Below are 24,507 nucleotides of genomic sequence, written 5' to 3'. Positions count from 1 at the left end.
GGACACCAATTTACATGTGTTGCTAGAAATGCGAGGCAATATGGCTGTGAATGGTGGAGGTGGCTCATAGAGGGAAAATCCTTAATGAAGACTTAAAGAACTTTGTTCTGAGAGTTCCTGCTGTGGTGCAAGGGGATCAGTGGTATCTTATGAGCACTGGGATGCAGGTTCAACCCCCAACCCAGCCCAGTCTATTAAGGATCTGGTGTTGATGTGGCTGCAGCTTAGGTAGCAACTGTGGCTTGGATCTGATCCCTGGCTCAGGAACTCCTTATGCCACAGGGTGGCCAAAAATAGTAATAAAATAAAATGTCAAATAAATAAGAAAAAACTAAAGAACTCTGCTCTGGAAATACACATTTGATCCATAGATCAGTGATCTTTCCTTCTTCTGAAGGCAAGATTTCCAGAGTGCAAACAAAATGACCTCTGTTAGACTGATCCGGCCTTTCTAATCCCACCTACTCAGCCCTTCGTGCCTGGCCCCCTTCATCTCTGCTGCCTCTGACTCCTTATGAGTGTTTTTTTGTTTTTTTTTCCCAGAGAAGAGGAGATATCCTTTTCCCCTTCCATCTTCTAAGTGCAGGTCTTCTCCATGGACCTATTCCTGGCCCTCCTCTGGTGAACTTCTCTCAAAATAAAAAGATACTTCAACTATTATTTCTATTCAAATTATTCCCAAATAACTAAAACTCTAGCTCTGGCTTTATTTTTATCTTCATTTCTGATGTGCATTGCAAATTGTTCTTGGGATATTGAGTCTTTGATTTTTGCCAGCACTTCAAATTCGAGTGGCTCAAACAGGAATCTTTGTCTTATCAATCAAACCCAGTCTTTTTTTTTATTTCCTTCAAACATCAAAGTCTTTGACTCTTCCCCATCTCTTTTTCCCTTTTGTTCAATGAATGGTCAACACTCTGCACTGCATCACTGACACCTCTCCTAGCCATTGTCCCATGGCCATTCCCATGGCCATAGTGGCTATTCTTCCTTTTAATGCAGTCTCAGGGACTCCATCAATGACTCTCAGCCATTCTCTGAACTTCAGATTCCCTCCATCCTCCATCCAACATTTGTAGATCCTCCAGGTGAACTGTCTTGATGTTCTGCCATGAGCAGGTATTCCTCTACTTACAGAACCTTACATTCCCCCTTAGGCCCGAGAAGAGAGCCCCAAACTTTTAATCTTGAACACAACCCACTGCACTGTGATCTAGCATTACTTTCTACCCACTCCTCTCCTTCATGGATCCTACAATTCTAGCCAGAATCCCTTTTGCAACACATATCCCAGAATTTCCCTTTCCTATTGCTGACTTGCATAGTTTTCTTTCCGGAACTACTTCAACCTGGTTCCATATGTTCAAATCCTAATCATTTCTCAAGGTTCTGCTCCACTTCCTTTTCCTTTATAAATACCTTCCTGGTTCTTCAATTAAAACAGCTATTTCCAGAGTTCCCATCATGGCTCAGTGGTAACAAAACTGACTAGTATCCATGAGGACCTGGCCTTTCTCCATGGTTTAGGGATCTGGCATTGCTGTGAGCTGCAGTGTAGGTTGCAGATGCGGCTCAGATCCTACATTCCTGTGGCTGTGGCTGTAGCTGTGGCACAGACCAGCAGTGGCAGCTCTTATTCAACTCCTAACCTGGGAACTTCATATGCCACAGGTGTGGCCCTTAAAAAAAAAAAAAAAGAAAAGAGCTATTCCCCCTTCTGAAATTTGGGTACATTTTATCTCTACCTTTCCAACAGCACACACCACTGCTTTCTTCTATTACAAATAATTCCCAGGAATTGCCATTGTGCTCAGCCTTAATGAACCCGACTAGTAATCATGAGGATGCAGGTTGGATCCCTGGGCTTGCTTAGTGGGTTAAGGATCCGACATTGCCGTGAGCTGTGGTATAGGTCACAGATGCAGCTTGGATCCCACGTTGATGTGGCTATTGTGTAGGCTGGCAGCTGCAGGTCCAATTGAACCCCTAGCCTGGGAACTTCCATATGCTGCAGGTGAACCCTAAAACGCAAAAAAAAAAAAAAATTCCTACCTACCTGTGTCATTTCTTTTCCTAGGCTTTTTGAAGGCACAAAGGGAAGTGATTCATTATTTATATCTTAGAATAATAAAAATAAGTACCTAATGCATTACATATAGTAGGTCCCAAAGATTTGTTGAATGACTGTAGCATGAGGTGTAAAGGCCCACAATGCTGCACTAGAAGGAAGAGCAAGAGTAGATTTTGCTTCTAAATTCTCCAGGCTAATTTAATTTGAGCCCACAGGTAGCTCATTTGCATTTTTTAACTCCCTTTGATAAAGTGTTTCCTTATTGAGTCTGAGACTGTCTTTCCAGCCTGATGAAGTACTGTCACCAATGCTGGCATACTGCAATGGCAGGACACAGGTTGCATTAACAAACAAGTACACCATCTTGAAAAATCACAGAAGGTGGTACTCAAATGCTACTGTATTAACATTAGTCTGCAAAATGTCAGGGCCCCAACGTTAATCATGATAATCAACACATTCTAGAATGTGTGACTCTCACATCGTGCATTATTTTGTAGATTCATCATTTTTCAATCTACTGAATTAAAGGCCTTTACACAAAAATAAGAGGCTGTAGTACCAGAATAGTAGTAGAGAGGGCTGTTGTGCTAGAAAAGGCAAAGGCAGTTGAACTATGAATAAACTACCATTAATTCTTGCAATTCTCCTCTTGCTGCCAGTGGTAGGATAGGTTGTGGGCTTGCATATAAGTATTGTGCTTCAGAAAACACTTTTTCATTGAAAAATGTGAGAGAACTAAATCTTATAACTGAGGTATGAGGAATGACAGAACTATAAAATACGAAAGATAATTTTTTAAAACTTCCTTAGTAGTCTTATTTATAGAGGTTGACTTTCCATAAATGCAACTTTTTGCTTTTTGATAACCAATTATTTGAAATTTCTAAAAAATGGTTTCATAATTTTGAGTTGAGAAAACAAGGGAGGCACTCTTTTTAAAATTTATTAAAAATTTTAAATTATAGTTGACTTACAATGTTGTGCCAATTTCTGCTGTGCAGCAAAGTGACCTAGTCATACATATATATGCATTCCCTTTTGTATATTATCTTCCATCATGGTCTATGCCAAGAGACTGGATATATTTCCTTGTGCTGTACAGTAGGACTGCATTCCTTATCCATTCTAAATATAATAGTTTGCAGGTACTAACCCCAAATTCCCAGTCTATCCCACTCCCAGGAGGTGCCCTTTAGAGGGTGAGATAAATGGTTGAAGAAGGTCTTTCTCCAACATGAAACCACCGTAAGAAATAACTAGGAAAAAAATGTTTAATGCAAAGAACACTGTCTTGAAGGCCTCTGGTCTATTAAGTCTAAGATTTTTGCATGTAAAGGACTAGTAACTTTTAAAATCAATTTCTAGTTTACCCCTCCCTCTCTCCCTCACACACCCGCAGCATATGGAAGTTCCCAGGCTGGGGATGAAATGGGCACCACCACAGAGATAAACCAGATTATTAATATTAACCCTCTGAGCCACAGTGGGAATTCCAGTAATTTTTTTTTAATTAAAGGAAGATATAGGGTTGCTAAATTTTCATTTTACTAAGTAAATACATTGGGTTGGGGGCAAAAAAATTAACAAGAATAATGCTTTATAATCACATAAAATAATGAAAAGTTCAATATGAAATTAAGACAGTCCTTTAAAGTGGGTATATTTGAATTCATGAGGGCCCCCCTCACCCATGCATAGGCACTGGGTATTTGGAAACTGCTACCCTAACTTTGGTTAATACTAGTTCACTTGACGGAATCTGTAACAAGCTGAAGTTCCCAGGTCTGTGTTTCCTGATTTATTAAGAGAAAGGATTAACCTACATCAGCATAATAGAACTGAAAAAATTTTCAAAGAATTTGTCACATACAAAAAGAGAGTCATTACTCTGTGAAACAATATGTATTTAAGCAACCTATAATTTAGCCAATTTCCTCATCTGTAACATAATTAATGTTCCTCTCCACCTTCAATTTTAACTTTTTTGAAATTGGAATAAGTCTTAGAATCAATGTCCAATGAAACCAGCTGGTCCTCAGACAGAGAAGCAAGTTGTGACACTGTCACCCTTGCCTGCGTAAGTGTCAGAGCCTGAAAAGTGCACTTTAGGCTGTTTAGTCTTATTCTCTCAGCTGACTTATTTCCACTGATGCTGGCTCCCATAATCAAGTTTTTTGCTTCAACTTGGCTCTAGAATTGTGCCCGATAGGACCATACTATGATGACAGTACTAAAAAGAAAGAGGACCACATATGCAGAAGAGAACAGAAAGGAGGATGTAACCTGCTATAAGTGATGGAAGCATTCATCACTTGAGAAATGAACCAACTGATTTTCTTATAAGACAACAACCAAATTGTTTACAAAGCATCCAAGAATAGAAGACACATGCAAGGAGTTAATTTGTGCTAGTAGATAAATCTTTTGTCCTTGGGATACATACAAAGAACTGTCTGTTGAATGCCAAGTTGTACCATTAAAGGCAGAAGAGTTTGCCAAATCTCTCAGGATAAGTCACAGTGTTTTCAAAGCAAGAAAAGGTGAATTACCTTTTTGAAGCACTAGTGCTCGGAGAGCTAGGCTGTCAAAAGCTTCCTGATAACTTTCAAAGTTAGCTATGGGTGAAGGGTAGGGGTATGGGAATGGACTAATCAAATGGAAATGTAGAGAACACACTAGCATTCTATGAAATGCCTTAAGATTACATTTTCCAATCACGAAAATGCTAAAAAGTTTTGATCAGAAAATGCATTATGAAAAGTTATGTCATACACATGGTAAATAATGGCCCAATGTAATTCAGAAGAACAATAAGAAGGCTTAGATTTAAACTCTGGTTATTAAGGGAATAATATGCTATAGCATAAATAAAATGTTTTAAAATGTTCTTTCTCCCAAAAAAAAGCTGTTATTAAATTGAGATTCAGAGTTCCCATGGTGGTTCAGTGGTTAACGAATCCAAGGAATTCATTCCTAACGATTCTAGGAACCATGAGGTTGAGGATTCAATCCCTGGCCTTGCTTAGTGGGTTAAGGATCTGGCATTGCCGTGAACTGTGGTGTAGGTTCAGACGCAGCTCGGATCCTGTGTTGCTGTGGCTCTGGCGTAGGCTGGCAGCTATAGCTCTGATTTGACCCCTAGCCTGGGAACCTCCATATGCCTCAGGAGTGGCCCTAGAAAAGGCAAAAAGACGAAAAGACCAAAAAAAAAAAAAAATTGAGATGCATCTTAAAACCAAGAGGTCAGAACTAAGGAAATAAGAGAAACAAAGAGGTTTAATTCTACCATTGCAACTATTAAATTATGATATCAATGACTTCATCTCTTCATCTTTTTATTTTGCTTCTCCTTTCAGCTATTCAGCCAACTATGACCCTTTTCTGTAGTCTCTTAGGAGTTTTCAATAAGGTACATCTTTATGTTTTTTAAACTGTTCCATTGAATCAAGCAAAAAAGAAAGCTCATCAAATATCTCTTAAACAAGGAGGAAATGGCCAGGCAAATCAAAGGAGCAGAACTGTGGGGAGAGAAACTGATAAAGGCTTAATTTGCCATAAAAAAAGTATAAAAGGCTTGGAAATGGACCAAGATGATTACTGGGTGTCTTCAGTGACAAACTATGCAAGATCTAGAACATACCCCTCTAGGTTATCTGGCTTTACGGGCTTGGGCCCTTCATTGTCTTTGAACAATTTTACAAGGCTCTAAATTGCAGAGAATTGAGAGTGATGCAAATGATTGTTGTCTATAAAAATGCACAGTGTACATGTGTAGTGGAATGTAATTGATTATTGCCCTGTGGCTATTGACCAGTTTTGCATCTATTAGACAAATGTATTTCAGTATTACTGATAGGTTTATGTATGCATCTGCTTTCTGGATTCTCTCATGATTTGTTTGTATCATTTTACTGGATTGCTCATTAATTAATCAGCTAAATAAAATCTTTGACATCTGTTCATTTTGTATTTTTGTGAAAATCAAGACTATAATCTCCTAAAAATAATTTCCTTTAATGTTTTAAAAGCTTAAAGTTAGAATTTTTCTTTTAAAGAGTATTCACTTTATTATTGGTTACCCCAATAATCAGAATAGCTGCAGTATTAGCCTTTTCACAATCACTGAATATTTCCTAATTATTGGTTGTATTAGTCCTGCACCAGTAGTACCCCAAAGTGATTTGATAGAACTTTGTGGCTCAAAATTACTGATCACCTGCTACAAGTCTGAAGTTCTTGAGTATTCTGCACTCATCCAAGAGGAAGGCTAGGCCTGAAAGAACCTATGGTGGCCTGCTCATGTAAGGACTAACTAGCCCTAGAAATGTTGAAAAATAATCAAAGGAAGCTATGAGGCCTAAACTTCCCAGAATTCCTAAAGTGCTTTGGTATACGTTAATCTAATTAATATGAAGTCCTCAGCTAGTTGATTAGAATGAAAATGAACTGAGACGGAGAAGATTCCCTCCCTTTGGCAATACCCAAGGCTTCCAAGGAGCCTTAGATTTTTCCCAGTAACCTCCCTGGGTCACTACATCATCTATTTAGGAGGGGGTAGGGGTTAAAAACCTTCAAGAATACTTCACAACAAAGATAACCTCTTGGGAAATTGTTTTGGCAAAATAAATATATGCCAAATAAATAAATCTCTGGCCAAAACTTCTGCCTTAAGCCATAAGAATCTTCTAAAACTAAAAGCCTAAATACTTGATTACTCTGTATCCTCACAAAGTTAGAAAGATATGGTCCAACAGAACTCTCTGCGATGATAAAAATATTATTTATGTGTTCTTGTCTGATAAGGTAGCCACCCACCACTTTTGATTTTTGGGTCTTTTTTTTTTTTCATTTTTTAAAGTTTTACTGAGGTATTGTGATTTACAATGTTGTGATAATTTCTTCTGTACAACAAAATGACTTGGTTATACATGTACACACAGCCATTCTTTTCCAGATTCTCTTCCCTCATAGACCATTACAGAATACTGAGTAGAGTTCCCTGTGCAGATCACTCTTGGCCAATCATCCCTAATTATTGGGGTTCCTGTAATGTGGCTAGTGTATCTGAAGAACAATAATTTTAATTTTAATTAATTTAAATAGCTATATGTAGCTAATGGCTACCATATTTGTGCAAAGCTAGCAGGAGACTAAATAGATCTGGTCTCCGTAACATTGTTTTTTGACCATAAAAGTGTTTAAAACCAAAACAGAAAAATTAGTAGCATGACCTCACAAAACATTTCTATTTTTAAAAACATACACCCTTTCTTTGGGAGAGCTCAACTGATAAAGAGGCTCCATTTGGAATTTCAAAGGCTTTTGGTTAATGCTGGTGACCAGTGAGGAAAGCAAAGTCAGTGCCAACAAGAACCAGTGAGCTGGCAGATCCTTAGCCCTCCTGGAAATATGATTTGGGCATTCCAAAAAATGGTAATGAATAATTCTGTTTGGCACAAATGGGGAGATTTCGTACTTGCCAGCGAATGACTTCCTTTGGAATACTGTCAGGAAAGCTAGACAAGTGACATGCAAGCCCTAAGGCAAAATTCAGTGACTTGTTTCAGAAAGATGGGTTACAAAGTCATCAATCAATCAAGGTCATATGTGGCCCAAGGCCATTGTGGAACAACGCCAGACATTAATGGTCTTAGCTTACCCATTAATGTTTGAAGAAATCCCTATGCTAACTTTCTGTCCCAGCCTGAAGGTTTTAGTTGTTTACAAGATTGTAGGGAGTTCCCGTCGTGGCACAGCAGAAATGAATCTGACTAGGAATCATGAGGTTGTGGGTGCGATCCTTGGTCTCACTCAGTGGGTTAAGGATCCAGCTCTGCTGTGAGCTGTGGTGTAGGTCGCAGACATGGCTTGGATCCTGCATTGCTGTGGCTATGGTGTAGGCCAGTAGCTGTAGTTCAGATTTGACCCCTAGCCTGGGAACTTCCTTATGCCACAGCTGCGGACCTAAAAAAAAAAAGGTTGTAGAATATTTCTGCTGGAAATATACTCTCCAGACCCCTCATTTTAAAGATGAGGGAACAAAGTCATTTGTACTGAACACCTTCTTATACACAAAGGATATTTAGTTACTCTATATACTTAAAAAAAAAAAACCCACAAAAACTTCAAATGTGAATAAGGAATTTCATTCACTCATTCAATAAATTCTCGTCCTTAACAACTTCATGTGACAACCTGTATGCATTACTAGGGACATATTGGAGAACAGGGTAACACAAGAGATGCCTTCATGGTATTTTTCCTCCTATGTTAAGTGCACGTTGCATAAAGAGGTAGTCAGCTTTTTATTCAGGGCTTTAAAAATGTTGGATTCTCTAATTTTTTAATATTAAAATGTTGCTTGCATAACAAAGTTTTAAAAATTGGATGTGTCCCAGATTTCCCCTCATGGCTCAGTGATTAATGAACTGGAATAGCATCCATGAGGGCGAGGGTTCAATCCCTGGCCTCGCTCAGTGGGTTAAGGATTCAGTGTGGCCGTGAGCTGTGGTGTAGGTTGCAGATGCGGCTCGGATCCCAAGTGTCCGTGGCTCGGGTGTAGGCCTGTGGCTACACCTCTGATTGAACCCCTAGTCTGGGAACTTCCATGTGCTGTAGGTGTGGTCCTAAAAAGACCAAAACAAACAAACAAACAAACAAACAAACAAACAAAGTTGGATGTGTCCCTAAAAATCGAAAAATACTCAAGATGTAAGGTTGCTTCTCAGTTATTTGCCAATGGAGGGAATAGTAGTATATTGACGCATCTTGAGATCATTCACTAACACTTGAGTATACCCTGAGAGGCTGAGAAATGAGGTAAAACATCCAGAGAAGTTATTTAGTGCACCAACCTAATGAAAAATTCTCATAGAAAGACACTCAGAGCATTCAAAGCCAGTTTTGAACTTGTCTTAATAATGCGGCATCAGAAATGTAAATACGTTATTGTAATGTGATGATATCCTAATAGTGGGCAGTAGAGGCTAGAGCTGCTGGCCAGACACATCAAAGTATCCCAGATACTTGTATTTATATTTGCATTTTTATTAAATGATATTTTGGTTATAATTATAGTGTTTCCGTCTCTTTCTCCCTCCCTTCCTTCCTCTCTCCCTTCCTTTTCTTTCCTTCTTTCTGTTTCAAATTTTCTTTTTCCCTACTATTATGTAGCTCTTACAGCTGCTATTATTTTGCTCCTTTAGCTTTACCCTCTTATTGTATAAGATGAGGCATGAGTGTTTGAGGACATCTAAGTTCTCCTGTGCTGAAATATGCAGGTTCACCATGCCTCAGTGTCTATTAAGACCACAGAAATCTACTTCCTTATCTTAGCTAATAGCTGTAATATTCCCAGGATCAGCTTGCTCTTTTAGTAAGATGGTTTAGGCTCATGGGCTTCTGACAAGGGAAATAAGAAAGAATAGTAATATTAGGTTGAATCTTATGAAATTATTACCATTTTTGTAAGTCAAAGTGGTCAGATAGCAGCAACTTCATATGCTTCAACCTCCTACTTACTGAGCATCTATGGTGTGCCAGGCTGAGGATCAGAACATTCGTAGGCTGTTTATTACCTAATATTTCATGCAGTTGTCTCATTGTTTTGAAAGGTCACAATATCTCATATTTCAAAAATGGATCCTTGTTAAGAAATCTGGAAAAAAAATGATTATGATTTCATCTTACAATTCTTTTCTCTTTACCCTGTGGTAGAAATGCTAGAAACTGACAGAAGGAACTCTCCAACTGATACAAACACCAACCTAAATTAGGTAGCTCTTTCTTTAAACGAAAAAATACAAAATCCTCATGGCTCACACTGTCTGTATCCTGTGCAAATTAACGTATATAGATTACTTTTAATATGGTCTTTTGCTGGACTACAGGCTGTGGGGAAAATGAAAATGAGAAAAAACATGTCAAAAAATAATTTCACTGTTTTGTTTTTCAATACCCTTATAAACTCAAAATACAAAATTTCCCTGATATTGACTAACATTGTATTAATGCTATGTGAAACTATCCACATGTTGACTCTATTTAAAAACCTGCCACAATACACCATAACAGGGGATTTCTAAAAGTACTTTGGTTTCCTCTTCCTGTTCATCACTGTGATGACTGAAAAAGCAACTAGTAATTTTTATTGCCGAGTGTGAGCAAACAAGTAAAACATAAGTATGTAGTCATAAGGGGTCTATGAAAGTAGGCTGGTTATAGAATTGTAACTGTAATTTTCCTGTAATTTTCAGAACAATATTTACAACATAGTAACAGTTTTAGGAAGTGTGTAGAAAGATGAATCGAGGAAATCATTCAATGTCAATGTTATATAGGCAAAAATAAATAAAATAAAAATAAGAATTAGGAGTTCCTGTTGTGGCTCAGCGGGTTGAGAACCTGATATAGTGTCTATGAGGATGCGGGTTTGATCCCTGGCTTCACTCAGTGGGTTAAGGATCAGGTGTTGCTGTGGCTGTGGCATAGGCCAGCAGCTGCAATTCCGATTCAACCTCTGGCTGGGGAACTTCTATATGCCATGGGTGCAGCCCTAAAAAGAAAAAAAAAGAATAATAAAAAGGAATTATAGGAGATAGTTTATTTCTTTTCCACAAGGCAGAGTTAAACCATTCCATATGGTAATCAATGACTCTTATTCTCAGAGATCTGCAGAGAGATAGGTTTAATTGTTCTCTTTGTCTTCCCAGTTTAATAGTCCTCACTGATAGGAAATTTTCCCTTATCAAGTTCCTACCATAGAAGTCTAAGGCTTTCCCATCATTGGACAGGTAAGATGGGAGGGGTGTCTCATGGGTCTTATATCCTGAGCACCAGTGCTCACTGCCCTGGTATCCTGTTAGAGCACAGCTCTCTTCCTCTGAATTAACAACCAAAGGATCCGGAAGAGTCTGGTGAAAAGGCAAGGATACGGATTTTTTGTTTTGTTAACTTGTGGGCTGCTTCTTACTTGTCTTAAGGATTATTGAAAAGTTAAAACTACTTGTTTCAGAAAAATTTCAGAGAAAAGTTAAAGCTATTTGTCTCAGAAAATTTTTATGACTCCAAGATACATGTCAGGATCTTACCTTGTGGGTAAGGGTTGTCGGTAAGTAAACTGAAATAAAATGAAATAGTTCTGTTACTTAGCTTTTTTAAAAAAAAAATTACAGATAATGGGAGTTCCCTGGTGACCTAGCAGGTTAAGGATCTGGCAATGTCACTGCTGTGGTGCAGGTTCTATCCCCGGCCCAGGAATTTGCACACGCCACGGGTGAAGGCAAAACAAATAAAGAGGAGTGAAAAAGGGAGCTGAACTTTTGCCTGAAAGCTTTAAATCCCTTATTATTTTTACAACGCCAGGCTGCTGGTGTTGGGCAGGAATTCACCTTACAAGGCTGACTCTGCTTGAATTCTGTATGCCAAATAATGCTACAACAGGCTTTAAACATAAATATCTTAACTGGATCTTAACCTATTACCTATTATATAATACAATACTTAAGCTTTTTAAACTAAAAAACGTTAAATAGGTAAAACATTCTCAGAGTACAAACACAAAATATGATAAGGCACATAATGAAGACTGTTTCCCACACTCTCGTGCCCCTTAACCAGCCAATTTCTCTTTGTGGAACCGACCAATGTTATCTTCCAGAGATACCTTACATATATACAGTATATCTATTTCCTCTTTTCCTATGGAAGTAATAGCAATATACATACAATGCTTTGCAACCACATTTTTTCATTTAGTAACATATCTTTTGAAAATGTTTCCTATCGTTACATAAAGAACTTTCTCACTTTTTTTAATCAGCTTCACAGGATTTAACTGCATGGGCATGCCATAATTTACTTAATTAGTCTCTTACCAATGGGAATTTAGATTATTGCAATCTTTTGCTATTACAAATAATGAGGCAATGAGTAATTTCAGAAATACATCATTTCACAGGTGTACAATTATCTCTGCAGGATAAATTCCTAGAAGTTAAATTGCTAGGTCAAAAGACACAAGTACTTGTAATTTAGATAAATGTTGCCAAACTGCTCTCCATAGAAGTTATATCATTAAAAATCCTAGGAATACACTCAGAAAGAAACAAGGAAGATATACACAAAAGAAAAACTGAAATGTAACTGAGACATAGATACAAAAAAGGCTAGAATATCTCATCTCCTATGTAGTATTCTTCCTAAAATAGGGACAGATGAACATGTTAAGCAATACCATGGGGGTATAATCAGCAAGATCCAGATGGCAGGAAACTCCAGAGAACAACCAATTCAGTTTTAAGAAATAAAATGTAGAGGAGTTCCTGTAGTGGCACAGCAGAAACGAATCCAACTAGGAACCATGAGGTTGTGGTTTCGATCTCTGGCCTCGCTCAGTGGGTTGGGGATCCGGCATTGCCGTGAGCTGTGGTGTGCTCGGATCCTGAGTTGCTGTGGCTCTGGTGTAGGCTGGCAGCAACAGCTCCGATTAAACCCCTAGCCTGGGAACCTCCATATGCCATATGCTGCAGGTGTGGCCCTAAAAAGACAAAAAAGACAAAAAACAACAACAACAACAACAAAAAAACAAAACCCATGAAATAAGATGTAGAAATAAAAGGCAGTGAGAGTCAGTAAGGCCAGGAGGCAGATGGTTTTTAAAAAGATTTGAGGAGTTCCCATTGTGGCACAGCAGAAACACATCCAACTAGGAACCATGAGGTTTCATGTTTGATCCTTGGTCTTGCTCAGTGGTTTAAGGATCTGGCATTGCTGTAGCTGTGGCACAAGCGGCAGCTGTAGCTGTGATTCGACCCCTAGCCTGGGAACCTCTGTATGCCACGAGTGCAGCCCTAAAAAGCAAAAAAAAAAAAAAAAAATTGAGAGACACATCAACAAATTGCATTGTTTGGGCTTTATTTGAGTGCTGGTTGAAGCAAATAAACTTTAAAAATCATTTATGGTATTATGGGATAATTGAGGGAAAAGATTATGATATGTGGAAATTGATATTATTAAATAGGAATATTCAATATTATAAAGATGTCAGTTCTGCCTATATTACTCTATACTTCTAATGCAATTTCCATGAAAATAACAACTTTAAATAATTAGATAAGCTGTTTTAAAGTTTATGTAGCAAAAATTACAAAGCAGGAATAGCAAGAAAAATTCTGGGGAAAAAACAACAGTGATGAAATACTAAGATGCATTAAAAAGCTATAATGGGGAGTTCCTGTCGTGGCGCAGTGGTTAACGAATCCGACTAGGAACCATGAGGTTGTGGGTTCAGTCCCTGCCCTTGCTCAGTGGACTAACCATTCGGCGTTGCCGTGAGCTGTGGTGTAGGTTGCAGACGCGGCTCGGATCCCACGTTGCTGTGGCTCTGGCATAGGCCAGGGGCTACAGCTCCGATTCGACCCCTGGCCTGGGAACCTCCATATGCCGTGGCAGTGGCCCAAAGAAATAGCAAAAAGACAGGAAAAAAAAAAAAAAGCTATAATGATTAGAATAGGGTGGTGAGAAATAGAATTTGGTATATGACAAAACTTAGCATGTCAAATCAATGGGGTAAGAGAGACTATTCCAGAAGTGATAACTGGTGTTAGGAGATCAGAATATCTATGTATTAAAAATTAAGGAGATGAATACTTTTTACTTTAAATAAAAGCAAGTTCCAAATGGATTAAACTTTAAAAGTGAAAACTGAAACTTCAAAGTTCCAGGGAGAAATCATAGGGACTTTAAAATATATATTCATAAGTAAATAATATACTTATTTGCATAAATATGATTCATACATATAAACATGTGTATATTTGCATATTTATATATTATAAATATATGTTACATATATTTATATTGTATTATGTATTATTTATATACTTTTTATATATGTATTATACACACATATGTATTACATACACACTATTGAAAAGAAGAAGGCTTAAGTGTAACAAAAACCCAGGAGATATTGAAGAAAAATAATAATAAATTTACCATATTAGAATTAAAGATCTGTAGAAAAATCATATAAGTAAAATCAAAAGAAAAGTGACAAACTAAAACATCTTAAGTTACAGACTAAGGGATAATTTCTTTATTCTACACAAGATCTCCACAAATCAATAAACCCAACAAAAATCCTACAGAAAGTTAGGCAAAAGATATGGATAGACATTTTACCAAAAAGGATTGTAAATAACTCTTAAACACATAAAAAATATATGTGAGATATACACATAAATCAAACTTTTCTATAATTAATAATTACATTAAAATTACACTGAAGTACAATTAGTTACTTATCAGATCGATAAAAGTAATATTAAGACCTAAACTATGCAGATCTCTGCAGACATAAGGCCTTAAAGTCTAGGACCACTTACCACAGACATTTCTTATCAGGGTCAGGGTATTACTATAGGGCCCACTGTTGGATATTCATGGTGATACCCTTGAACCACCTAAAAAATATTAACTTATTCTGTTTGGTAAACTGTGGAGGGATTATGTACTTACTATACACTAGATAAGCTACCATAAGCCATCTGAAACAAAGTATTGGAATATTTACCGGGATACATTTCAATTGTCTTTTCCCAGACATACAGGAAAACAAATTATTCCTTGGACGCAGATAACTATGATATTACTATAGGTTAAGAGATAACTATGGAGTTCCCATTGTGGCTCAGTGGGTTAAGAACCTGACTAATTATTCATGAGGATGCAGGTCCCATACCTGGCCTCATTCAATGGGTTAAGGATCCAGGGTTGCCATGAGTTGTGGTCACAGACATGGTTCGGATCCTGTGTTGCTGTAGTATAGGCTGGCACCTGCAGCTCTGATTCAACCCTTAGCCCAGAAGCTTACATATGCCATAGGTGTAGCCTTAAAAAAAAAGAAAAAAAAAAAGATAACTAACAAACTGTCATTAGTGTGCTTTTGTTTTTAACCCGAGTCAGGTTTTCCAGCCTTCAATCATTCTGAATTGAGTAATATCTAACACTACATTATGATTATTTACAAAGGAAAAGTGTCGTGGGTTTATGACCTTATCATAGAACATGGCCACATGTTATACTTCAAAATTACTTGCCTTAGCATAATTACATTAACGGAGTGAAATTATGTTCATATTTGAATCTGCATGGCTTAATAATGGCAGCGGTCAGCACCACCTGTTGATGGCTTTCCCTAGTGTCTGTGGTAGGAAAGCTCTCTGAGTGAGGTCAATTTTCTTTTTGGCCATGGCCCTCTTTGCTATCCTGTACTTTTTAGCCATGTAAATGGATGACATTTTAAAACTCTTTGTGCTTTTTGCAATAAACCTACTAGGCAACAAAAGGTGTCCTCGGGGGGGGTGAGTTGTCTTAAGACTGAGACTCTAGTATGATTAGACAGCTTGTGTGTAGCCTCTAAGGATCATTAATATCATTAATGTGAGGCAAAAGTCCTGGAATAAATGGCTTCTGGGAGAGCATAATTTATTCAGAATGACATGACTTTAAAATGTTTTTATAACCTATTATTAAAAAGGAAAAAAGAAAGATGATAAAATTATTTCTCTAAGTCAGCACTTCTCAGTGTGTGGTCTGCAACAGAATGTCCTAGGAAGTGAAAATGCAGGTTGTGGGGCTCATGCCAACCTCTTCAATCGCAAATTCTAAACAGGGGCCCCAGTTGCTGGTATTTTTGAGATATTTCAACCCAGTGTGAAAACCAAGTTGGTGAGGCACCAAGTAGGCTATGCCTGTCAGGAAAACTGAAGTTAAAACAAGACAGTGGTGGCAGCAGAGTTCTTGTCATGGCTCAGCAGTTAAAGGATCCGACTAGAATCCTTGAGGACGTCGGTTCAAACCCTAGCCTTGCTCAGTGGGTTAAGGATCTGGCATTGTCATGTGCTGTGGTGTAGGTCACAGACATGGCTCAGATCCCACATCGCTGTAGCTGTGGCTGCAGCTCTGATTCAACCCCTAGCCTGGGGACCTCCATATGCCACAAGTGCAGCCCTAAAAAAGCAAAAAATAATAAATAAATAAATAAGGCAGTGGGAGCAGGAAGGGAACAGGCACGGAACACTAATTACAGACAAGGCATGTTACAAGCCAGCTAATTTATCCCTTTACAGTCTAGTAGCCATAATTTTCATACTTGTCTCTAGGACTATTGTTTAATATTTCCTTCCTCCCTACAAGCCCCTTGAGGGCAGGAATCACATCTATCTTGTTCAGGATTATCTGGGATGAGCCCATTGCTTGACCTGACTGCCCTCAACATTTGCTGAGTGATTGATTTAGGGATGTTGTACCCACTTACAGAGGAGCAAACTGAGGTTGGAGAGAGTAGACAGCCCAAGGCCACTCAGATGACACTGAATGCAAAGTACTTCAGAGCTGGCTCCAAACTCAGGCCCCTTCTTTGTCATGGGACATTAAATTTGGTGGTAGTGGGGATCTATATCAACTTTGCCTGCTAAACATTCAAATTCTCAAATGAAGTTTATTTAGAAAATAAGTTTCATAGTGTGTTAGAATGTGTTAATATCCTGGTGGGGGGCGGGGGGAAACCTCAGTATAAGAGGATAAGAGATTGAGGGGATGAGAAAGACTATCATAATTTTAAATAAAATGATTAGAAAGGCTTCACTGGACAGGTGATTTTTTTTGAACAAAGGCTTAAGGAAGAAGCAAGCTACTGATAATGGGGGTCAGAGACCAGGGACCAGCAAGAGCAAATAGCAAATCCCTGAGGAAGGAATATGTCTGTTTAGTCCAAAGATCAGCAAAGCAGTCAACACAGATGGAAGGAGAGGTGAGGAAGAGAGTGGGTGGAATCTGGTTAGAGTGAGTAAGGGAAGGTGGGAAGAGAGGATTCAGAAACAGAGCAAAGACAACTCGTAGCAAGAACAGAGAAATTGGGCGGTAGGTTGGGTGGAGAAGGGGTTAATCAAGAGACTATGTTCTTGGTTTGCTTATTTGCTTAAGGAAGGATAGAAAAACAGGATGTTTGTTTTCTGGTAACAATGCTCCAGAGGAGAGGGGGATTGAGGACTCTGGAGAGAAGGACGTTGCAAGAGAAGGCTGAGAACCCTGCACAGTAAGAGGGAGGCCTTAGAAGCACAGACAATTCATCTATGGAAACAGGAGAAAAGGCAAGATATGTGGGCACAGATGCTATTAGGTTGGGACCTGTGGTAGTAGGGAGCAGTGCAAGTCTTTTGATGGGTTCCCTTTTCTCCCTGAAATAGGATGCAGGGTCATCAGCTCAGAACAAGGCTGGGAACAGGTGCTAAAGAACCTACCTTAAGAAGATTTTTCACTACATTCTACTCATATATAAGCACTATAGTCAGTATTTCGGCTTAAACATATGGAAATATCTTATGCACATACTTTTGCCAAAGCAGTGCTACTTGTCCTTGGTTGGAATTAGCTTGGAAAGTAAACTGTACAAGGAATAAATTTTGAAAAATAAACTAATACAGATTGAAAACCTTCTCCTCTGCTCACATTTGTATTGCAAATTTATTCTCTCAAAATTATTTCATGTTCTGAATGTCACTGAGAAATTTAGTAGATCGCTAAGCTACACCCCAGAAGGGGGTTTCCAACCATAATTTAATTGGAAGGGTCGTAAGTAAGTTTCACCATATGGGACTGCCAGATGTAATCAATGCAATATAAGTTTGAAGAAGACATTATTGAGTGTGTCGAAGCACATTTTATAAGCAATGAAAGCTATCATTTATGCAACAGAAATCATCTAATGTCTTATGAAATTAGGACATCAGTAGAATATATAAGTGTTAGAGAGTTGATGTAGAATGAGTAATTTTGGTTGAAAGATAGCACACTATTTAAAGACATATATAAGTCATATAACAAAAGTATTACTTACCATTCTTCCACCTGACCATATCAGTCAAATCTGTAAGGCTGACATGGTTTGAAGATTTTATACCAATACAAGTGATGACACAGTTGGAAACATACAATTTGGAATTTAGTTTTATTAACAGAGAATCTGGTCAAATTCTTCAGTCATAAAGTAGAGGCCCATAAAGTTTGTGACCTGGGCCAATGATGTTTTAATAAATTAAAATGGGCATCACTGAATTTTCAGCTTGTTATTTGATTCTTAAAGTCTCAAAATTCTTTAAGTAGCTAGACTGGCAAAAACCTATGATCCCAAAAGTCTATCATGGCAATGTCAGAACACAGATCACAACTGAGTAAAGCATAAAAAAGGCATGGTCTTCTCCCCCTCCAGGTCAGGTTCAAGAGGTTCTTGGACAAGCAAAGAGTTCATTTACCTAATTAAGCTTCAGTAGTAGCTATCATATTAGTATTAAATCCTTTTCAAATACAGGTGCATATATTACGAACGCCACTGAAACAATGGCACTTCAGAGCTAAAGATCCAAGAACACCCACCATGCAGAGAATAATCATCTGGTCTTATTCCCCCTGAACTTGGCTACAGTTATTTACAGAATTGTGATGAATGAACCTCAGAGTTTAATGCCTTACATCCCCACAATGTGGAATTCATCCTGCTCACAGACTAATCTGTACACATGCGTGAAACCAGTGAAAGAAAGGCAAACACAGAACATTTGAATTGTGTAATGTGTGACTGGCTTAGATAAATTCAGGAGAAATATTCCATTAAAAGGTTTAGCAGGTTAAGGGATGTAAAGCAGCCAAGTCCCTCCCACCCCCTCTCCCCCACAATTGGGAGCCAGGTTACCAGAACTGAAGAATATCCCGTTGTCAGCTGGAGAATTTAAGCCAAGACAGTATGTTCAACCAGGGGACACAGTGTGAGAGGACTGGAGGCCACAATGGTTCTCTGGTTAGTTGTTTTCCTGGTGCCAGAAAAGCCAGGTAGGCACATCTTTCCTTGACATTAGTTATCCAGCCACCCTTCTCTGGTACCATTTTAATTCTGGTAAGATCCAACTGATGACACGACACAGAGGAACTGATGAGGTCAGCCAGCTGGACCACAGAGATATATGGGCAACAGGACTCATTTAGGCTTGCCAGTGAAGCAGAATGCAAGTAAATTCTAAAATAATTCCCAAAGCAAAGTTATTGTGAAGAAAATAAAGTTTACTTTTAAACAGTAATCTTTGAGTGCTCTCTCATGGGTGGATGGGCACTAAATGTTTACAGAGAAGTAAATAAAAAGTGCTTCCATGATGTGGAGCTTAAACTCTAATTCTGTTGTACTCTTGTTGCCATATTTAGAGGCCAAGTTACCACCTCTCCTGGTCAGAATGATGTCCCTAGCATTTTTTTTTTAATCTGGCTAACTTCTATTTCTCCTTCAAACCTCACTTTTTGAAGGTGGCCTCTAAAAAGTAATTTTCATTTTTGTATGCATAGTGATCAGTGCAGTGCGTTGACTAGCAAATTCTAAACAGATGTTTGCTGAATAAAAGAGAGACATAACTATATTTATGGAATGTGAATGAAAAAAAGGAAATTGGATTGAGAGTGAGAAGACTTGAACTTGAGCACTCTGTAATTCACTAATGGTAAATCTTTTACTTTTGCTGGAACTCTGTTTTCAAGTCTATAAGATGGGAATCATTACACCTTCTCCTTCTTTGTAAAGTAGCTATGAGAATGATATTGCTGTGGTGAGGACAATAGCATCTAGCAGAACACATGGCTCTCTAATAGGTAGCTCTGGGCAAATCACAGAAATGATGAGCACCTATTTCCTGTGTCAAAGAAGGGTCATAAAAACTTCCCTATTTCTTAGCATTTCTTATAAAGGGCAGAAAATGTTAGAGCATTTCATTTATTTTTTAAGCTTAAATTTTTGATATTAGTATTGAAATATTAGCATTAGGGATATAATTTCAGAAAGAAGTTGAAAAAGTACAAAGTATTCTCTTCACTTAGTTTCCCCAAATGTTAACATCTTACCTATAACTGATGCACAATGATCAAAACCAGGAAATTGACATCAATGCAATACAATTAACTGATCTATAGACTTTATTCAAATATTTCCAATTATTTGGCTAATGTTCTTTTCCTGGTCTTGGAATCTATCCAGGTTTTCACACTGCATTTTGTTGTCATGTCCTCTTAGTATCCTACAATGTTTAAAAAAGTATCTTGTAGATGGATACATTCAGATTATGTAAATATCCTATTTCTGGCCTATATTTTTGGCCACTAATTTTAATATACATTAATTATTCTTATCTGCAAAAATTAACATAGTGTTGGCCAAATGGTGATTTTTCTACTTCGTCTTCTTTACATTCATTGATTGGACTTCTACTGTAAAGAAGAGCTATCTATCCCTCCTCTTCTTTTTTATTAATGTATTCAAGTTATTTATTTGTATGAGTATGGACTCATAGGTATTTATTTTATTCTATGCATTACAGTCCATTGCTATCATTATTTTACTTCTCAAATTATCCCAGATTTGCCATGGCCTTTTTAGATGGTTCAACTCACATAGATTAATGCCTTGCTAAAAATCAATCCACCCCAAAAAATGCCTATTCAGAGATGTGGCATAGGAGAAGATATTAAAATATATTGCTGGAGAGGAGAAATGTCAGAGATATGAAGGACAAATGATACCGAATCCAGATCCTGGCAGCTCCAAGAATAAAAGACAAAAGACCTATAAGGAAAGGGATCCTCCCAACACATATACACTGGCCAGAGATTTGACCATCTGGCAACTGGCAAGAAGAGGGTTAAGAGACTTTATATCTTCTGATCATCCTAATATAGAGATGCCGGCCAGAGCCTTAATTTCAAGTTCAATAACTATATCTCGTGTGTGTGTGTGTGTGTGTGTGTGTGTGTGTGTGTGTGTGTGTGTGTGCATGCAGACGAGTCTGAGAGGGTGGGGTGCAGAGTGCAGGGTGAGATTAATATGTCACCAGTTTGAGCTAATGTAATGAGAGAGAACTTTTTGAAAACAGATAAAATAGACCTTGAGAATGATTTGCATAACACAAATCCCTGTGCAACAGACAGGTGATCATGTTTGTCCATAAAATTACTTATTAATTCATCACACAGGCTCATACTCTGAATGTTTAATATGTTCCTAGCACTGTGAAAACACCACTGATATAAGCAAAAATTAAACACTGTCTTCAGTGACCTTGCTGTTCAGTGGAACTGAGGTCCTTTCAAAAAGCTGGAACGTTCTAGGTGGTCCTAGAGAAAGCTTTGGGCTTCATCAGTAAAATGGGAAAGCTGGTCTTTGTTCTTTAAGATTATTTTCAGCACTAAATTCATTCAATATGGTAATTCACAAAGTTTACTATTTAAAAATTACTGCCTAATGTGCCTTTCTCTCAAAATATCCTAATCAGTAATAGATGTACTTTTCTCTTTAATAAATCCTTGGTAGCTGTTTAAATCCTGAATCTCACAGAGCTGATTCCCTATGGGTAGGAAACCTCATTTACATACAGTCACCAACTCATTTTTCACACAGTAGCTTAGACTTGTGACATAGTGAAGAGTCAGCTGAGACTAAGAATACATTATTTTTAAAGTTGGAGGCAGGCATTTGGTTGCATATTGCAGTTACTTAGTTTTCTTGTCATCTTTTGATTAATGGAAATCAAATAGCTAATCTAAATCATTTTGGTGGTGGATAGAAATTGCTTTCTTGACTACGACTGCCATAGAGTTACAAGGGACACACAATTATCTACATCTTCCAAAAAAAAGAAAGATGCCTTATCTTATAACTGATGGCCAGATGTGCTTATTTGGAAGTTTAATTAAGTAAACAATTTTGGAAAATTAGCAACGCATACTTGTTTCAATAGCTAATAATAGAGGCTTTAAATGTGTTAACGTAAATCTCAACTTTGACCTTAGGACTAGAATCTGAGAGAATACAGAGACAAAAAAAAAAAGATTAAACCAAGTAATTTTTTAAAAGACTACTTATGCCATAATATCAAATTTGCATTTTACATTTACCGCAGTTCCAAGTACGAACAGTCAGTGATATTGGTCTGCATTGTACAGGCTTCTTATGGTTCTCTCTCCCCCAACTTCTTAATGTAAACTAACAAATCTTTTCACAAAGCATAGTAATACCACAATGGGCTCATTTGAAGGCGTCTAAGGTCGTCATTGTACTTTTTTAACACAAGAACTGATTTTCACTTGTAAACTGATTTTAAAATGTTGATTCTACTAGGATCCTTGGTTTCTTGCTTAATCTAAATCAGAGGTGAAGGCGTGTTGCAGATAAAAATCTGAACTTTTGAATAAGGGAGGTCAGGTTAGAGGGATCATTTTAATACTGTGTGCCTTCTTTCAGCTTCTTAATTGAGAAGAAACCTTCAAACTATCATCCTGAAATGTATCATGGATTAAAATGTACCATTTCCCCATCTACAGATAAATTTATGAAATGTAGGCATGGGGTTATATATGTAATGCTTCTAGTGTGAGATGTGACCCAGTAACTGCTGGATGAGATGAAAGACTAAAAGTAAAAGTGAGGGGGAGGAGTTCCCGTCGTGGCGCAGTGGTTAACGAATCCGACTAGGAACCATGAGGTTTCGGGTTCGGTCCCTGCCCTTGCTCAGTGGGTTAACGATCCGGCGTTGCTGTGAGCTGTAGTGTAGGTTGCAGACGCGGCTCAGATCCCGAGTTGCTGTGGCTCTGGCGTAGGCCGGCGGCTATGGCTCCGATTTGACCCCTAGCCTGGGAACCTCCATATGCCGCGGGAGCGGCCCAAGAAATGACAAAAAGACAAAAAAAAAAAAAAAAAGTGAAGGGGGAATTGGATTTATTGAATAAATAATTTGGGGAATATCAGTTCAGACAACAAAATGGGCTCATTGCTACCAGAGGCTACAGGAAAGGCTTTTCAAAGATGCTTGTGAGCAGCAGGAAAGGAAGAAAAGAAGTAACTCAGGGAGGCCATCTGGGTGTCAGTAAGAAGGAAAAAAAGTGCTGGGTGAGAACCTAGGAAGCAAGCAGCTAATGGGGCTGCAGAGGACATAGCCAAGGTCAGTTTAGCCCTGAACTAAACTGGCCCATGGACCAGCAATAGAAGATTGAGAAATCCCAAAATGGAACAAAGTGGAACGATTTAGCTGATCACATCTAAGAGCACTATGGAGTAGCAGCTAGAAAATGAAGTGTATGCTATGACTAAATGTTCAAATAACAGGGTGTATTCAATTAACTTCTCTTCTTGAATACAGCTCTACCAGAAGTAGTTTTCTTTCCTTCCTTCCTCCCTCCCTCCCACTCTCTCTCTCCCTCTTTCTTTCTTTCTTTTGGCTAGGGGTTGAACTGGAGCTACAGCTGCTGGCCTACACCACAGCCACAGCAACACAGGATCTGAGCCGAGTCTGCGACCTACATCACAGCTCATAGCAATGCCAGATTCTTAACCCACTGAGCAAGGCCAGGGATCAAACCCTCAACCTCACGGTTACTAGTCAAATTCGTTTCCACTTCGCCACAACAGGAACTCTGAGGTAGTTTTATTTCTAATGGCCTAATCTGGTTAGTAACACTTCCAGGGTGTCCCAAAGAAATGAAAAATCAGATTTGGCACTGTAGATTTCCTTAAAGCCAGATCATAAACTTTAATGTTATTCTATTTTGACATTTAAAATATTCAAATTTGAACAGGTACCATATACCACAGAAAGCACAGCTTTTTGCTAGAAACTACGACTTAGGAAAATATACTCCCCATAGAAGTAGGGTACTTAGAATTGTTTAATATTTCAATTGCATAAACAATCAAAATGCTTTTAAACCAGTAGAGGGCTTTAAGAGATACTTTCATCTCTTCTGACTACTCAAGTTGCCTCTCTGCAGCCCAAGGTCTGGCTGTAATATGTGGTTCTATTGGTTAATAAATTCTCACTTCCACTATTTCTGAGATTTGTGGATATCCTGTGGTGATTCTAACCCCCATTTCTCTCTCCCTCCTGGATTTCATGCCTAATTAACTGATATAAAGATGATTGCAGAGCTCACCAGTTCTTAAACTGAAATAACACAAAGGTAAATGTGGCATGACTGAGTCTCTTCCAACCAGTTTTTGTGAATATAAATATTTCCCTCAAAAAAGGAGCTTGAAATAAGGTTAGTACATGATTTTGGAAAGTCAAGAAATCTATTGTCTCCTCATCCTCTTAATTAAGGGCTAGCAACTGTTTTTAGAATTAAATTCAAAGTAATAGAGCCAGAGGAACACTCTATCAAGCATACATTCTGACATGTCTTATCTACCTCAGAAAGAGTAGCATCACTATGCACATTGCACAGTTTCTTTAATTTTTTTAAAAAAAAAATTTCCCTAAAATTGATATAGTCCTCTGACACAGAACCTTCATATATCAGTTATTATTCCACTGACACTGGTTCTAGGAAAGATTTAGACATGTTCT

The 24,507-nt window shown here is 38.1% G+C and overlaps 1 protein-coding gene across 4 annotated transcripts in view; it reads right to left on the bottom strand.

The window, feature by feature from the left end:
* The window catches only part of SERPINI1 (serpin family I member 1), a 76,877-nt gene that overhangs the window by 33,639 nt on the left and 18,731 nt on the right, over nt 1–24,507 (bottom strand). Inside the window, exons 1-2 of one of the 4 annotated variants that reach the window (XM_047785899.1) lie at nt 9,841–9,919; nt 9,596–9,731 (exon numbers count right to left, since the gene is read on the bottom strand). The exons of 1 other annotated variant lie outside the window; for it this stretch is intronic. The gene's annotated coding sequence lies outside the window, so the exon portion shown is untranslated. Of the gene's footprint in view, nt 1–9,533; nt 9,555–9,595; nt 9,732–9,840; nt 9,920–24,507 lie in introns of those variants that run through there. 2 more of the 4 variants (XM_047785888.1, XM_047785908.1) reach the window with 2 other exon arrangements.

Source organism: Phacochoerus africanus, chromosome 1 (genome assembly GCF_016906955.1).
Source record: "Phacochoerus africanus isolate WHEZ1 chromosome 1, ROS_Pafr_v1, whole genome shotgun sequence".
Classification (NCBI taxonomy): Eukaryota; Metazoa; Chordata; class Mammalia; order Artiodactyla; family Suidae; genus Phacochoerus; species Phacochoerus africanus.
Note: the sequence above shows the minus strand (reverse complement) of the source record. Positions and strands in the feature narration are given on the sequence as shown.